Below are 18,731 nucleotides of genomic sequence, written 5' to 3'. Positions count from 1 at the left end.
ATACCTCCTAGAGAATCTTATCTGGCTTATTCTCAAGAAGCTTTGCTCTGCCCAGTGGATTTTGTGTCAGACAAGTGTCCTACTAGAGAGTGACAAGATTCAAGCCACCCCACCAGAGCCATTTGTAGGTGCAGAAGAGACTAGGGCCTGTGTGGCTAAGGTGTTAACTAGAACAGGACAAAGGGGGAAAAAAAGAGCATCTCATCACTCCTCTGCAGCACAGAGTTCCTCAGAAACCCTTGTCTTGGTACTCACCTTGGCCACAGTAGAGGTAAGGGTCAGTGAGCTGGGGCAGAGGTTTGAAGAGCCCTCCTGAGATTTTGACACTTTGCCCGATTGAATATTCATCCTTGTTCACATTCAAGACCAAAAAAATTCATGCTCACTGCTTTTACAGCTACAACCCACATAATGAGTCCCATATACACGGCCATTTCAGATCTGAGTACCGTTGCCTCAAACCTCCAGTCCAAGCTACAGAGAGACATTGGCTTCATTGTGCCTCTCACATTTGGGAGATATTATGTACAGCTAGTATTCCTTTGATCTAAGCTTTCTTTTGCTAAGATCATAGAACTTAACCTATACACGCTCTTCTTATTTCATTCAATATCAAGCCACATGCACAGAAGATTTTTATCCATCAATTACATGGAAAACTGTCAACAGGCAGGTCTGTTTTCCCTGGGCTTTTGAAGAACATGGAACCCAATGGACTCAGATTAAATATTGAATCCACTTATTTCTCAAGGTGACTGTGGTTCCTCTCTTCCTGCACTCCACTCAGCTTCTCGGTGATTTGATTAACCTCTTTCCCTGCTGTGCTCGGATTCCCAATATAGCGTGTATTTTTAAGACTCAATTTTACTAGGTATTTTACGCAAAGCCAACCACTTCAGTCAAAGTGCAGTTGGATGCGTTTTGACAAATGCACATACAGTAAGGTCACTGCCATATCGAGCTGAAGGACATTTATATAACTCGCAAAAAAAAAAAAATGTTTTCAGGCTTTCTTGCAGTCCAACTCACTCTGATTCTCAGCAACACCCCGTCCCGGCACCAAATGGTGGTCAGCAAAAATTAGTTTTGCATCTCCTAAAATTTTATAGGAACAGATAAATAGTGTTTACAATTTCACATTTTCTTTCTATGCCTGTCTTCTTTTATTAGCTCAGTGCTTTTGACATTCATCGCACTCTGTACATATGAGCCTTCCCATGTATGAATAAACTACCTTCTGTCCATTTATTCACTGCCAATGAACATTTAGATGGCTTCTACCTTAATGTTGTAGGGGAAAAAAAACACTGAAGTACTTGAGGGAGCATACATTTTCATTTATCTTGGGGGAAATCCCAAGAGTAGAATGGGTAGGTCATGTGATTGTATGTTTCATGTCTCGGGAAACCATTGGACAACAGGATCATGTGTTTGACAACATCACTCATAGTATAATAAAGTACTGCTTATACTAACCTTTGCCAATAATTAGAAATATGTGTTTATAAGATTTCAATGGTTATAAAATAGAATAATGTTATGACTGACAACTAGAGAATTCTCATTTGGTTCTCTTTCATGTTTTCTATATCTCCACTATGGCTCCTTGTTTTAACATATTATAAAAGAATTTTTCTTTACCTCATTAGACACATGTTCAACAATGACTTTCTTAAAGAGTTTTTTTTTTAATTGTACATACTTTTGCGTGCCTGTGTATAGGCATGTTCACGTGCGTGCAGGTGCCCGTGGAGAACCAAAGAGGGCATCGTATGTCCTGGAGCTGCTAGAGGAGGTTGTGAGCTGCCTGATGTTGGGAGCCAAACTCAGATCCCCTGCAAGAGCAGCACACTGTCTTAACCACTGTGCCAACTTGCTGCTCTTGTATCTGCTAAGTCCAATGCCTGGATTTCTCTCAAAATGATCTCGTCCTTGAGAGTGGGCTCACTTTCTTGGTTTGTTTAGGTGAGGTAATTGTGAAGTATATTAAACATGACTATTAAGAAGTGGTAACTCTGGGCTGTTTTCTTTTTTCATGGAGATTATTTGTGCTTTGTTTCATCAAAATGCTAACGTAATTAGATTCAGACTTCGACTCTCTCATTCCCACGGGCAGGTGTGCATGCCACAGGAATCCAATTTTTGGCCTTTTGTGAGGATGCTCCAATTAGTCTCGCACGTGTGTCTGTCAGGGACTCTCCAGAGTACAGAACAGGTTTGGAATCAGGATTAGAGGTTCTCCCCTTAGCATTCTTATTTTCAGGGTTCCCTCTTGGCATTTGGGGCTGGGGCTGTTTCATGTTCTTTTCTTTGTTCTTTATCACGGAAAGAGAGAGCTGCTTTTGCTCAGTGTTCAGTGCCCTCAGGTAGCTGCTGTTTGTGTTTTGTGCAATGTGATGTTCTTGGCTGTTAAAGGGGAGGGCCACTCTAGTGGAAGACTTACATCATACCCAAACACAGTGCCCTTACTCATATTTATTCTGTGAAAACGCACATCTCTTAGAGTCTCTCCTCTTAATTTTTTTTTCAGTTCTATCTGCCACTTTCAATTGACTTACAATGTTTTCAAAAATTAAAAAACAGTCCTACTTGGACTATACACGCTTTTAAGATAATCTCATGTTTCCCATTTGGTAAGCTAGCCATGAAGCCACCACTTCAAGATGGATGCATAGACAACTGAGCCTGTGGCTACAAAAAACAAGGAAAGCAGAGCATGTAACCCTGCAAAAACATTGCTGCATTTCAGTAGAAAATGACAACCTTTAGGGGGTTCATGTTCTGGTGACTGTCTCAGGGCCTTGGTCATGCTAAGCAGGCACTCTACCACTGGGCTCCATCCTCTGACTCCCATACGATAGGTTTTAAATAATAAGGCTTGGGGCTGAAATACCAGCAAATGAGGTCAAGGCAATGACATTAGCAACGATTTTACTTATGAGTGAGAAGTAACCAAAATTATAAAATAGTTATTCTGCAACTGAGGTAGGAAAAGTCTTCACAATATGATAACTGGGTACCAAATAAAGGCAGTAGGGATCTGCCACTTTAGACAGGTAGGACAGATGACAGACAATGACGTAAAGAAGAGAGAGAATTGAAACTCCAAGTTATTGTATGATGGTTAGTCTCTTCTATCCCACAGGAGATCTGTTCCAAGATCCCATGGTTGCCTAAAACTGTAGACAGTACTAAATATACCATCTATACACATATACATAAATATGTATACATATGCAGACTTCCTTGATTCCTAGGCATGTGTTTCATTTAAGTCATTGTCATTGAATGTGTCAAATCTTTAAAACTAATCTAAGTAGCATACATATATACTCTACTTCTGTCAATGCCTCTGAAAGCTTGGCTCTGACAATGACAAGATGTCACCTGTGCTGCCCAGGTCCCCAGTCCACCTCTCCACAGTGGTGGCCCTCTCCTGCCCATGAGGAGGTGACATTTTTCTAATTTTTGTGTTTGTCACTTCTTTCTATTTATTGGAATTTTATCTTCTGGACATTTCTTTTTCAAACAGATTCATGTTATCTTTATTTATGTGTATATGTGTGCACAGTGCCTGTAGGAGGCCAAAAGAAGGAGTCACAGGCTGTTGTTAGCTGTTGGGAACTGAACCCTGGCCTTCTGCAAGAACAGCGACTCTTCATAGCAGCTGAACCATCTCTCCAGTCCCTCTTGCAGACATTTCTATTTGTGTATCTCACTGCTACCCTAAGCTTACATACCTTCAGTCTTTCTTAGCCTCCAGACTGCATCTGAGTACTTATACCAGTCAAATCCCAATGGCTTTAGTCACAGAGTAGCCTAGAGTTCATTCTCTGCCTGATGTTCTTACAGCAACTGTCCGACCTCAGTCCCTGATGACTCCCTTTCTGGGGCTGTTTAAAAAAACTACCCAGCAAGTTCCTCAGCCCTCAGCCATCAGCCCTGTCTTCTGCCACATCACCAATACAGCCACGTGAGTAACTTACCCAGGAACACAACTGAGCATATCACTTCCTAATTTGGGATGTGTCTTGCATGGAGTGACAAGTACTGGGATACATGAGCTCAAAAGCATGAGAGCTAGGCAGTACCGTCCGTCATTGCTCCCCCTGGCCAAAGCCCTTCCCACTCCTGGTTCTCTGCACGTGATACATGCTTTCCTTTCATCCATGCCTGTAGTTTCCCCTACCCATGTCTCCCTTCAGCTGGTTACTGCCACTGTGGTAGCAGGCTTTCTTGGACCAGCAGCCCCCAAAGCATGATGCTGAGACTTATTGTCAATTATGAATGCTCAGCCTTATCTTAAGCTTGTCCCACTAGTTCTTATAACTTTATTTAACCTGTTTCTCTTCATCTACGCTCTTACCTTGGGACTTGTTACCTCTCTTTCATTCTGTATGTCCTACTTTTCCCACTTCTTCGGTGTCTGGTTGTAGATGTAACCAACTGTCTTATTAAATAAGAAACACAGAAACAATGTAAAAGAGAAAGCCAAGAGGTCAGAACTCAGAGCTAAAATCTCACCCTTCCTCCTGCTGTCCCAGCTTCCCAAAAGAGAGCTATTTCCTGGATGTAGATCGATTTTCCAGTCATTCTGCCTTCTCATTGGTTGTAAACCCAAACACGTGACTGCCTTGTTACTGTCTGAATGTACAGCCCCCTAGGTCTTAAAGGCATATGTCTCCAATGCTGGCTGTATCCCTGAACACACAGAGATCTATGGGATTAAAGGCGTGTGCCACCACTGCCACACTCTGTCTATGGCTCTAATAGCTCTGACCCCCGGGCAACTTTATTTATTAACATACAATCAAAATCACATTTCAGTACAATTAGAATACCACCACATCTGGTTGGCTGGCAGCTGCCTGGCTGGCTGGCCCCTGGCATCTCCCTTTCTTTCTCCCTTGTTCTCTTCTCTCCCCTCTCAAGCCTAGATTCCTCTTCCTACTTATTCTCTCTGCCTGCCAGCCCTACCTTTCCCTCTACTGCCTAGTTGTTGGCCATTCAGCTTCTTGTTAAACTAATCAGGTGCCTTAGGCAGGCGAGGCAACACATCTTTACATAGTTAAACAAATGCAGCATAAACAAATGTAACACATCTTTACATAAACAAATGCAGCATAAACAAATGTAACACACCTTTACATAGTTAAACAAATGCAGCATAAACAAATGTAACACATCTTTACATAGTTAAAGTACTATTCCACGGGACACTCAAGAGTCCATGGAATCTTCACCTCATCTTCTTCCTATCTCTTGCACAGACTTTAATGTATGGTGTTGACAGGGTTAGTTTATTTGTCTGCACCCTCTAGTAGATATCATCTAGCTGGTAGAAATCGTTGTATTTATTTTTACATTTGACACCAGTACAGTACCTGGCTCCTGTTGCTTTCCTCAAAGATGAAAACATGACAGCTCCATCGTAGGAGGGTCACTTCCGGGTATTTCATGAGACCCCGAGGAGTATCTCAAAAGTAACTTTCATGTTCTCATCCCCTGTCCTCTCTTTCCACTACCAGCCAAGTCTCTTTGAATCAGAGAAACAGCTGTCACCCTAGAGCACAAGAGACTTTCCATAAACACAAGCATTATCCAAAATTCTGAACACACTATAGCCTGGAATGCATTCCTGTCCTTGTTAGTGGCAAAGGTTCCCTAAAGCCCAGGAGCTGTCCCTGTCTCTCAGCCCTCTCTGCCCCCACAGGACTGGCTTTCTCATCCATGGTCCCAGTCAGTTTTGCATGATCCTGTCTGCAGAGCTGGAACTTAATGTACTTGCATGGCAGAGGTGTCTTCCTTCTGGACAAAAGCCATACATTGTTTCAGACCATGTGAGGCTGATGGGGACAGCTGGAAGTTTTCAGCATCTCAGGAATGCTTGTGGTATGCTAGAGTTCCCCCAGGATCCCTTTCTTCTGCACTGCCCTTCGGTATCTGAGCACCTTTTCTAGGTGGTTTCTTGGTCCCTGGCTTGACATCCAGCTTCTGTGCTAGGTCCTGAGAATGGCTGCCATGCCCAGGCAGGGTGAAGCTGCTCACCTCTTCCCAGCATCCCTCTCTCCCCAGTGATGCATTTAAGGTTTTCCCATCTCCTTGTGCTAAGAATAATTAAGTAAACCCAAGGAAAAGTTCAAGTTCTCAAAGCCTGGAAGGGGGATTAGCAGAAAGAGAAAGGGAAAGGTTTATTTATGAAGTTTAAATACTACTGTACCAGGAGGTCAATGTTCTAGAACCAAAGGAAGGAAGCTACTCTGTTACAGAGAAGTTTGAGTTGGATTTGGCTGCAGTGGTTTTTGCTGGCAAGTTCCACCATGCAGATGTTTTCCTACTTTGTAGCAAGCAAGGGTGCCATTTACTAAGTTGTTCTGGAAGGGTGGCAGAGATGGTAAAGGATTTGACCAACAGATTCCATGTCCCAAAGGATATCCCATGACAACCACATCTTGTGCATGGCATTATCTGGTTTGCAGGACTCCTGGTGCCATGCTTCAGCTTCCAAATGGGGTGGCAAAGCTGCCACCTTCGTTAGAAGCTTTCAATGCACCCCATACAGACAAGTGAGCTGCAGCTCACACCATATGGGTGACTGATAATGCAACTTCCCCAACTGAGCAGTAGGCCCAGATGGAAGGACAGAGGGATGCTGAGTACATGGCACCTGCCTTGGAGAGCAACACAGCAGCCTGTGCAGCTAGAAGTTCCTCAGAGCTCAAGTGCACACTTACAAAAACCACAAAACATGCCAGAGAGTTTGCCTATTGAGGGCAGAAGACAGTTTGACAGCCAGCTCTTTGCTTCCTTGCTGGGGAGGGGGTGATTTGGCTGTTTGGAGAGGAAATCACAAAGGCTGACTGTGAAGTAACTCAGGGTTCCAGAGCCCTTGCCACGTGCAGCATGAGCTCGGCTTGCACAAGGTGATGAACTTTCCAGAGCAAAACTGCAAGTGGAAGTTACCAATATCGGTCTTAGAGGGTTGCCATTTTAAGTAGATAAGAAAAACACACGAACACCTGATAAGAACCCAGATTTGCAAGCACAGAAACCTGCTGTGGAACTATCTTTGTACACTGTAAGTATGTTTTATTCTCATTGGTTAATAAACAGCTGACTGGCCTATAGCTGGCTAGGAAGGCATTGTGCAGGAGAGCCAGACTAGGAGGATGCTGGGAAGAAAAAGGACAGAGCCTGAAGTGTTGCAAGCTAGATACAGAGGAAGCAGGATGGGCAGAAAATTAGGTAACAAGCCATGAGCCACATGGTAAAACTTAGATAGAAATATGGGTTAATTTAAGTTGTAAGAACCAGTTAGTAACAAGCCTGAGCTATCAACTGAGCATTTATAATTAATAATGTACTTTGTGTGGTTATTTGTGAGTGGGCTGGCAGGACAGAGCTGACCAGCAGTTTGATGAAAAACTCTGCTGTCAGAAACCTTGGTAGAAATCCTAGGTCTACCAGGAAGGATAGCCAGTGACCTTGTCTGACTCATCTGCTTAATGGCTTAGCAATTATGGTCTGATCATTTGTTTTTAAAATTAAATGACAATTTGTAAACACAGGGAAAGTACACACAGAAGAGGCAGCCATAGAGGGAAACCTTGCTCACTGTCCATTGTCCTTCATCGCTAGTATCCACTCACCTGAACTTGTGCAAGAATTGAGTTCATTTGCTCCCACCCCAGATTTATCATGACCTACCAGGACCCTGCTGGGCTCCTCACACAGCCCATGAACATTCCAGGCAGGAATGGATTATTGCCTATGTGGCTAGAACAGAAGTGCTAATGTGGAGGTGCTACCTATCCCTTTAACAAAGGCCCCCAGCTGCAAGGCTGGTTAAGCCACAGATTTACCTCACTTCCTCCTGACCACTGTGAGGAGCTTAAAATAAAGAGTGTAAGAAAGTGCTCTCTTTGTTTAAAACTGAAGAGTCTGTGCTGGAGAATACGGAGTAGCCTGTCAACTTTTCTTGGGGTGAAGAAGCATTTGATAAAAGAAGATGAGAAAGGAAAGGAATCAGAAAAAGAAAAAAGAAAGGAAGGATGGAAGAAATGAGGGAAGGAAGGGAGGGAGGGAGGGATGGAGGGAGGGAGGAAAAAGGAAGGATGGGGGCTTATGTCAGGGTAATACACAATGTACTCCAATGAAAAAGTGCCTTGAATTGATGGCAGAGGAGAGAAAGAGCGAGCCAGCCTCATGTCATGATGATCTGCTCTAGAAGGAACAGGCCACCTGTTAAAGGGCTGGTGGTGTACCTGCTGGGCCTCTTGCTGGGACTGAATGAACTTGAAGAAGCACAGTTTCAGGTATTCTAGAAGTCCTCATGCCCTGATGTAGGAGCTGAGCGTGAGAAAGACACATGAGAAATTAATTCTGTGCTTTACCTTGGGGAAGGGCGTTGGAGCTGGGCTGTGTGCTTGGAGACAAGGAGGGCGGGTGGCAGTGAAAAGTGGGACACTTAAGTATTCCAGGGTTGTCACAGTCTAGAGCAGAGCTCTGAGAACACAAGGCAGCAGGGAGCTTCCCTGGCTATTATTTACATCTAATATTCCAAATACCCAAGACTCAGCAGCTGGAGAAGGAGAGACGCAAGAATTATTGCTTCTATTTTTCAGATGGCAAAAACAAGTGCAGGCATTATGAAAATCACAGAGTATTAAAAATGGAAGGGATCTTGGTTACATATGCTTAGCAAGGAGGGTTGCCACACATGGAGACCCACACATATCCAAGTTCTAAATGCAGACAGAAATGGGGAGCGAACAGAAAAAAATATATAAAACAGCAGAGAGATGTAAACAAACCCAAAACCCTGAGCCTCTTAAAAATCTGCAGCAAGGGAGTTTTAAGACGCCTGAAATCAAAACAAAGGGAGACAAATGACCTTCAAGGTCGCCTGACCCAGACCTCTCATTTTATGGATTAGGAAATGGGAGTCTCTATTATATTTAAAAGCTTTTCATCAATGAAATGCATTTCGTATTTTCTGTAGCTGAGTGTAGAATTATTTCCACTTTAATGTTTCGGATTGATTTTTTTTTTTCAAATGGGCTTTTATCACAGCCCTGCTGACCTCCCAGAAACCAATTCTACATTAGAGTGGTACAGAACGCCTCTCGAAAAAACTTAACCTTCGGGGAGCCATAACTTCACACAGTCACAGAGCAGTCCCTGGGCTGAGACCACCATTCTAACTAACACCCTCCCTTCCCCCACTCAAATGATGTCTTTAACCCTTTCATCTCTTCATCAAGCTGCCTGGAGTTTTCCTAGTCCTTATTTTTGCTCAGCAGCTGGCCCGGGTACCAAGTGGGAGGAGTCACAAAAGCAGGCAGACTTGATGCTGACTGGTCCTGAGACCTGCCCCAGAAATAAGACAGAAGACTCCTCCTGCCGGGCCCTTGGTGGTTGCTGCCTCCAGTCAACTGTGGGCGTTAACTGCATCTGAAGCCCCTGAGGCAAAAAAAGGAAGGAAATCCGCACTGGGCAGGGACCCTGCTCCAAGTAGCCTTCTTCCTCCAGAAAGCACAGCCCCGGAGTTCCTTCCAACAGTTGTGCCGTAACTCCGCCTGCCTGGGTCGTCCGTATTCTCTCCCATTTCATGACTTTTTTAGTCAGCTTTCTCTATGTGACCGGCGCCACCCACCTTGATCAGAAGACAGGTCGTTTTATAGAACTTGGAAGATGTTCCTGAATGGTAGAGAAACGTGCCACATTCAATGGCCGCTGTCTCATCCCTGTACTTTGGATGCTCTACCCCTACCCCACTGCCCTCTTGGTTTTCTTTGTCCCTTGTTCTTCAGGGCTCCCCTAGTGAGTTAAAAGCTCAAAAGCCTAGGATTCTGGCCCAGACTCCTAGGGAACACAGGTAAACACAAACACTGAGTGGCTGGGCCACTGGTCTTCTTTGGTTTGTGCTCATCAGGCTCACTAAGAATAACCCAGACTCTGTGTTTTTTGGATGTTTTTTAAATTTTGCCACCAGGACTTCATTTGAATCTTTTGGAAAAGAACATCCTGGTATCAGTGTTTCTTTTCACCTTTGGTTATACAGGGTGAGTGGATCCAGTTCCCACTAGAGCCCAGAGGGCACGTGTGATTTGTTCTGGCCAATCAGAACACTGTACTCCAGGGCAATGGCTGGACAAGAGCAGCCATGTTTCAAAGTGAGCCAATGGGGGAAACAATAAAAACTCACACCGGGACCTCCTGGTGAACAGCATGGGTCTCCCTCACTGCACCAAGGCCCCAACCTAGACAATGTAGCAAAAGAACCTACATGTTGGACTTACCATCCTAAGGGAAAGAGATCCTGTAAGAAAGGAAGCAGGGTCCAGGATAATGATGTGACCAGTCTTCCCCACCTCCCCTTGCTGAGCTGAGGCAGAGACCCTAGCCTTGACCTTCTCTTGTGCTAAGCCTATTTTACACATAGTTCGTTTGTAACCTGTAGCATCTTGGCTAACATACAGAATTCTTCTTGCCTTGCATGTTTTAATTTGTATAGTCCATCCTTTAGTTCACAGACAGGCTCTATCACAATACTTGTTTTGTTGTTGTTTGAGTTTTTTGTTTGTTTGTTTGTTTTACTAAATGTTGAGTGTTTTCAAAACAGTGTTTATAAGGTTTAAGCAACAGTGTTAAGTCAAGCATATTATTTGTCAAGACAACTTAGGGGGAAAAAAAACCTGACTTCCTTTTACATTTCCCTCTAGGCTTTTCCTAGATTCTGAATCTTTCCTTGTACCCTACCTAGAGGTAGCTATGAGCTTGACTTTTGTCTTAGGGTTACATGTTTGTTTGTTTGTTTTGTCTGTTTGTTTTTTTGAGACAGGGTTTCTCTGTGTAGTTTTGGTGCCTGTCCTGGAACTCACTCTTCAGACCAGGCTGGCCTCAAACTCACAGATTCACCTGGCTCTGCCTCCTGAGTGCTGGGATTAAAGGCGTGTACCACCACCGCCCGGCGAGTTACATGTTTTTAATTTGTAGTATTATCATGTACTCAAAACCTAATGTATTGGAGTCTGTTTGATTTGACTTTGTTTACATGAAGTCACAGTCTTTGTGTTCTTTCTTGACTTGAATTTTAAACCTGATTGTCCATTCTTAGATTCTTCCATTTGGGTCTTGTGGCTGTGGAACACTTGCTTTACATATCTGATGTGGGCAGTATTGTTTATCTCCAGGTTTGTTTGCTTGATGCTACAAACATTTCTGCTATAAACATTCTGGAATGGGTGTCCTTATGCATGTGTGTAGGCTTCTGGAAGAGCCTGTCTGTCCTAGCTTACCAGTAATTTCAAATTTACTGAACGAATAAAGACTCTTCTTTAGGCTGGCTCCCTTGAGATACATATCTATAAATGGAGTGTATTTTCCCCAGTTTTTTGCAACTAGATATTACCAATCTTTACTGTTTGTCAGTAATGGTGGCAGTGCATTTATCTACCTCATCAAAGAGTTTCAACTTACATTTTTCTGATTTATGACATCAAAATCATAACTGTATCACAAGAATTTGATCAATGCTACCTCTGAAGGTAAAAATTGAACTGCATATTAATCATCTTTTAATTTTTAAGTGAATACACAGCAGATTTATTGAAGTAATTAATCAATGAGAAATCAACAATGAAGCTGGATAAAGCGATGTATGTAGTGAACAAAGGGGAGAAATGCCTGAGGTTTGTTTCCCTAGTGAACTTGGTAGGCATCCCACAGCACAGTAAACACAGTGCTCGGGTGTTTCTCCACTCTCCTACAGAAGTCCTCTGATGTCTACAAAAAGAAAAGAAAAGGCTCTGCATTCCCGTCTGACAGAAATCTTTCTACAAGTTGTATTTGCCCACACAGAATTGAGAATCATCCTGCTCACTAGTAAGTCAATGAAAAACACCTCCAGAGCAATGATTGGAAAGGGTTTTTTGTTTTGTTGTTGTTTTGTTTTTTTCCCAGGGGTCACGTCATAACCACTGTAGGTTTGGTCTCTACTGAAGCCACCGATCTTGCCTCTGAAGCAGCCCACAGAGGCCTTGATGAAAGCCAGCAGCTGCTGGCACAAGGCTTGATGAAAGAAGGTCCCTGTTGATAAGGGTCACTTGCTGTGTTCTGACAAAGCTCCATCAACTTACAACATTTTAAAGAATTTCTGCTTTGATTATGAAACGCTCCAAAAATTAGTTTGGATCACAAAAAAAGCTGGTTTCATGAGGGAATGGACTTGGTTCATTTACATAGTTGCACAAAAACTGTTAATATTAAAAAGTCACTGTTGATTTTGTTAACAAAATGAGAGGACAATGTGGCTCTAAGCAAACTGTGTGTGTGTGTGTGTGTGTGTGTGTGTGTCCGTCCGTCCATATATTTGTGTATACATGTTTATATGTGCGCATACATGTGGGGGCAGAAGTCAACCTCAAGCGTTGTTTCTCAGTAGCCATCCACCTTGACTTTTTAGACAGAGTCTGATGAGCCTCAGAGATCCACCTGTCTCTGGGACTCTGAGTGGGCACCCCTACATCCAGCCTTTTATGTGGGTTCTCAGTATCAAACACGGGTCCTTATGCTTACAAAGCAAGCACATTGCCTCCTACACCTCTATCTCCAAAATCCAGGAAATTAACTTTTCCTTGGAGAAACCCAATGTTTTCTACCTTTTCAGAAAGGGGCTTTATTTTGTTTTATTTTTTTTTCTTGTAAGCTAGGGCTTGGAAAACAAACTCAAGATATTTTTGCCTACCATTTGTGCCACAAGGTCTGTACATGTGGACGAACTACTGTCTTCTCTGTCAAGACTCCTGGAACCTGCAGATAGCCTTCCTCTCTGTCTGTAAAGGTCAGCAGCTTCGAGGTGAGGTGCCATGTCCTTGAATGGCTTGGGGCTAAGAACCCTGCCTAGGGATGATGATGGATGGACAGATACATAGACATGGAAGAGTCAGGATCACATGCTGCTGCTGTTGCCAGTGCAGCATGCTGAGGAGGCAGGCAGCCAAAGGGACAAATCTTGGCTTCTTTGAATGTTACCCTGTTTTTGAACAACGTAACCCAAATTACCCAGCAGTAATATTTCCCATGTGCCTGGTAATTATATGTAAGCAGGTAAAACTGGTCAAAGGAGAAGCCTTTGCACTTTTACCCAGTGGCTTGGTCACATCTTCCTATATGTGTTTACACCAATGACTTTCCCCCATTCTGTGGGGAAGGGCATTTTTCTAACTACCTGGAGTCCCAGTGGGCTCTGTACGAATATTTGGGGTAGGTTCCAGCCCTCCAGTTTAGACAGGATTTACAATGTCACATGGATTGCCAACACATGTGCCTGACAGTAGCCCCTTAAAATGAGAGCAGATATAATTGGGACCTACCTCCTGGGAGCTTGGACCCACAGTAATGATAGCACAGATGTGGCCCAGTTAAATCAGCACAACCTAGAAATGCAGAAGGCTTCATATCAGATTGGCTTCTCTGGCTAATATTGCAAAATTGATCCTTGATGAGCTCCAACCCCTTAACTTGCTAAAACGTTGCTTGTGTTTCTCTTGGTCAAAAGGCTGCCATGACCATCTCCCTTCTTATCATCATTCAGTATGGTGTGAGCACTGCAGTGAACTGCCCCTGGAATAAGTATGAAGGTCAGCCCTGAACATGTAAGAAATAAGAAAGGGGAGACCCAGGGTGCGAGGGAAGTCCTGAGTGAGTGTATTGTTTGGCATGGGCTCCCAGTGCAGCTGCTGGAAAGGGCCAGCTCACCAAGCTTCTGTGGCCCACACAAGTGAGTAGTCAGGTAGTCCTGTTGCCCAGCCAGAGCTCCATAACTGTGCATCTATCACCTGGCCACCAATTGTTTCTGTCAGATGTGACAAAAAGCTGTTAAACCAAAAGCAAATGTGGGAGCATGCTCTGGTGTCTTGGCTGTGTATCTAACCCTCAATTTTTCACCATTTCTTTATTTGTTTATCTATCTATCATCCATCTATCTGTTTGTCTGTCTGTCTGTATATCTATCTATCTATCTTATCTTTCCATCCATCCATTCATCATCTTCTATCTATCTATCTATCTATCTATCTATCTATCTATCTATCTATCTATCTATCATCTGTCTATTTATCCATCCATCATCTACTATCCACCTATTTATTCTATCTATTCATCTACTATCTACCTATCCATTCATCTATCTATTATCTATCTATCTATCTATCTATCTATCTATCTATCTATCTATCCATCCATTTTCCAAGTAGCCAAATTCCTCATTCCCTTTCACCAGAAACCAAGGGCCTACCTCCCAAACACAGCCCCAAAACTGATGAAGCTGCAATGTCTCCACCCCACTTCCATGGTTTATCAAAATTCTCCCCAAAGCCCCACAGATAACCTCGTCTCTACATGTCGTGTGTTAGACCTGATGCTTAAAGTTCCACGCCCCTCCTTTGCCTTCATTTTTATCTTTTCTTTTGCCTTTACTTTCATGTTTCTCTCGGGAGCATTCCCTGTTTTGACCAATTCAAGTTTCCCATAGTCAGGTGTTTTAGGCCCATGGTTCAAATCCCTGTTCAGGTGTCACTTGCCACACTCTGCATGGCTCCAAGGATCAACCTAAGTGGGGCAGTGAGGGGATGAAGAAATGACACACAGACAAGCTGGGATTAGGTGGGCGGGGCTCTCTAATGGAGAAGTTTCAGCACTCTGGATGCTCAGCGTGCTTATTTTAGACAGGTGAACAAGGATGCAGCATTATTATATGCAGATGAGCAAAGAGTTGGGATTACTGTATACAGCTGAAGAGGGAGGCAGGTTTATCTAGTGTTAGTAGGAGCAGTCTCCATAAGGGACCTAAACATCCAGGGGGAAAAAGCTATGGTGGACATTTCCTGCACATGCTGTAAACATCTACCCAAGGACCAGGAAGAAGCCTTGCCTTTTCCCTTGGATCTAAGGTATTGGAGTTCTTGGCATGGCCATGCCCAGGTCAAACAATACACATTCACTCAGGACTTCACTCCTTCCCTACAGCAAGAGGCAGTAAACTTTATTGTAAAGGGATACATAATAAATATCTTAAAATTTGAGGATCATGAGGTCTTTGTGGCAACTCCACTGACAGCATGTAAGTTAATATGCATGCCGGTCTTCTGATGAAGCCATATCTACACAAACAGTTGTGAGCTTTGGTCTGCAGGTATGTGCTTTGAATCTTGGGATAGTCTGTCTCTAGCCCAGCTTTTTTTTAAATAAGATATCCTGGGAGGGAAGACCAGATCAATATTCCAAGAAAAAGTTATCATTTTAGCAAAAGGGAATTGAGTTCTAGTTTGGAATCAATGAAAGTGTCTTAGTCAGGGTTTCTATTGCTGTAATGAAATGTTATGACCAAAATCAAGTTGGGGATGAGAAGGTTTATTTGGCATATACTTCCACATGTCTGTTTGTCAATGAAAGATTGAGACAGGAACACAAGCAGGGCAGGAACCTGGGGACAGGAGCTGATGCAGAGGCCTTTGAGGGGAGCTGCTTATTGACTTTCTATGGCTTGCTCAGCCTGCTTTCTTATAGAACCCAGGACCACCAGTCCAGGGATGGCACCACACACAATGGTTGGGTTCTCCTCTATCACTAATTAAGAAAATACACTACAGGCCTGCGTAGGGCCCAATCTTATGGAGGCATTTTTTTTTTCAGTTGGGGTTCTCCTCCTCTCTGATGACTTTAGCTTGTGTTAAGTTGAGATAAAACTATCCAGGACAGTAATATTTGATACAAAATGGATCATTGTCCTTTAAAAAGCTCTCAAATAAAGTCATCTAAATGGTGTCACCTTTAGCAGAATCCTCATGTTGTATTATTGCATTTTCAACCATTCTAGAATCCAGGAAGAGTTCTCTCCTGAAGCAACTTGTGCTTTCTTATTCCTTACTCATGTTTACATTCTAGAACTATAAAAACAGTGAAAGTATTTGTTTAATTTGTAAACAAAACTGTTCTTTTGCCCAACTAAAGTACTGCACTAATTTTCATGCTAAATGGCATCTTGGCACCTTCACTACTCTGAGCAGCATCCCATGTTAACGTCAAAGTTCCACCCAAGCACAGAAAATGTGTAGGACAAAGGTTCTCAATCTGTGGGTCGAGACGCCCACAGGTCAATTTACAACAATGAGAAAGTGTATCCGGCAAATCAGATATTTATGATTTCTAACAGCAAGATTACAGTTATGAAGTAGCAATGGAAACAGTTTTATGGTTGGGGGGGTCACCACAACATGAACTGTATTAAAGGGTCATGGTAATAGGAAGGTGGAGAACCACTGATCTAGGAGGTAAGTGACTACTCTGTTGTTAGCTTGTTAATGGACTTGAAGATCTCGTTTGCATTTATAGTTTGGACACTGCAGGTCAATTTCTTTCATATACCTTCTGCCTTTTTAGAGTGGCAAAATGGACACTTGTTAACATTGAGAAGTATAGCTACCCTCTGACACATAAAAAATAATATTTGGTGGCAATTTGTCAAACAAAGAAATTACCAAGTATCCAGGTTGTCAAATATTACATATTAAGCAAGTTAGTTAATAGTGTACTAAGAACTTAATATTAACTAATTGATTTTTTGATTGTGCTTAAACTGGCACACTGCAGAACACAATTCCCTTTGGTACAAAGCACTGCCACAGTGTTCTGTTTTTCACACTGTAAAACATCTCTGTTTGATATAAGTCCCTCTAGTAAATATGCTTAACCAGAAAAATTTAGGAAGGTTAGGCCAATCAGTCTCTTAATTAAGATATAAAAAATTTGAAGCTCCTGCCTGCTGTGGGATATTTTGTATGTTAGAAGTGTTGCTCCGATTGGTTAATAAAGAAAACATTGATTGGCCAGTAGCCAGGCAGGAAGTATAGGCGGGACAAGGAGAGAGGGGAATTCTGGGAAGTGGGAGGCTGAGTGAGAGACACTGCCAGCCGCCATGATGAGAAGCAGATGTTCAGATACCGGTAAGCCACGAGCCACATGGCAACTTATAGATTAATAGAAATGGGTTAATTTAAGATAGAGGAACTAGATAGCAAGAAGCCTGCCACGGCCATACAGTTTGTAATCAATATAAGTCTCTGTGTGTTTACTCTGCATGTTGGGCCTGAGCCATTGCGGGACTGGTGGGTGAGAGAGATTTGTCCTGACCATGGGCCAGGCAGGACCAGAAAAATTCTAGCTACACGGATCTTTATTTCTCTTTAAGAAACAAAGTGTAGGCTCTTTGCTCCTCTCTGTTCCAGAGACAGCCGCATCTTTCTGTGCAGTGCCAGCCTCGTTCCTGACACAATGGTGGAGGTCAGAGTGAACGGATTTGGCCGAATGCCTGGTTGCCAGGGCTGCCTTCCAGTCTGGAAAAGTTGATATTGTTGCCATCAATGATCCCTTCATTGACCTCAACTACATAGTCTACATATTCCAGTATGACTCTACCCATGGCAAGTTCAACGGCACAGTCAAGGCTAAGAACGGGAAGCTGGTCATCAACGGGAAGGCCATTACCATCTTCCAGGAGTGAGATCCCACTAACATCAAGTGGGCTGATGCTGATGCTGAGTATGTTGTGGAGTCCACTGGTGTCTTCACCTCCATGGAGAAGGCTGGGGCCCACTTGAAGGGCAGGGCCAAAAGGGTCATCATCTCTGCCCCTTCTGCTGACGCCCCCATGTTTGTGATGGGTGTCAACCATGAGAAGTACGACAATTCACTCAAGATTATTAGCAATGCTTCTTGCACCACTAACTGCTTAGCCCCCCTGGTCAAGGTCATCCATGACAACTTTGGTATTGTGGAAAGACTCATGACCACAGTCCATGCCATCACTGCCACCCAGAAGACCATGGATGGCCTCTCTGGGAAGCTGTGGCGTGATGACCGTGGGGCTGCCCAGAACATCATCCCTGCATCCACCGGTGCCACCAAGGCTGTGGGCAAGGTCGTCCCAGAGCTGAACGGGAAGCTCACAAGGGCATGGCCTTCCGTGTTCCTACCCCCAATGTGTTCATCGTGGATCTCACATGCTGCCTGCAGAAACCTGCCAAGTATGACGACATCAAGAAGGTGGTGAATCAGGCATCGGAGGGCCCACTAAAGGGCATCCTGGGCTACACTGAGGACCAGGTTGTCTCCTGTGACTTCAACAGTGACCCCCACTCTTCCATCTTCGATGCTGGGGCTGGCATTGCTCTCAATGACAACTTTGTGAAGCTCATTTCCTGGTATGACAATGAATTTGGCTACAGCAACAGGGTGGTGGACCTCATGGCCTACATGGCCTCCAAGGAGTAAGAAGCCTGCCCTGGACCACCCACCCCAGCAAGGACAGCAAGAGAGACCCTTGGCTGCTGAGCAGTTCCTGTCCCATCTCAGCCCCCGATACTGAGCATCTCCCTCACAGTTTCCATCTCAGACCCCCAGAAAAACAGGAGGGGCTTAGGGAGCCCTACTCTCTTGAACACCATCAATAAAGTTCACTGCACTCCCCCCCCAAAAAAAGAAATGAAGTGTAACACATTGCTCATTTTTGTTACACTTGGCGTCAGAAGGTAAATGGATGGGCAGCTCATCATTAGACATTGTCCTTTCATCTCTTCCTCTTGGCTTCTGACTGAGCAGCTTTGACAGGTTTTTGTTGCTGCCCTTGTTGGGTTTAAGACTAGCATGTGTAAAAATATTAAAGTTGCATA

The 18,731-nt window shown here is 43.7% G+C and overlaps 1 pseudogene; it reads left to right on the top strand.

Moving 5' to 3' along the window:
• Positions 1–17,319: 17,319 nt before the first annotated feature.
• On the top strand, positions 17,320–18,469 carry LOC107401953 (glyceraldehyde-3-phosphate dehydrogenase pseudogene; annotated as a pseudogene).
• The last annotated feature ends 262 nt before the right edge of the window (positions 18,470–18,731 follow it).

The sequence above is a fragment of the Peromyscus maniculatus genome, chromosome 17 (assembly GCF_049852395.1).
Source record: "Peromyscus maniculatus bairdii isolate BWxNUB_F1_BW_parent chromosome 17, HU_Pman_BW_mat_3.1, whole genome shotgun sequence".
Taxonomy (NCBI): Eukaryota; Metazoa; Chordata; class Mammalia; order Rodentia; family Cricetidae; genus Peromyscus; species Peromyscus maniculatus.
Note: the sequence above shows the minus strand (reverse complement) of the source record. Positions and strands in the feature narration are given on the sequence as shown.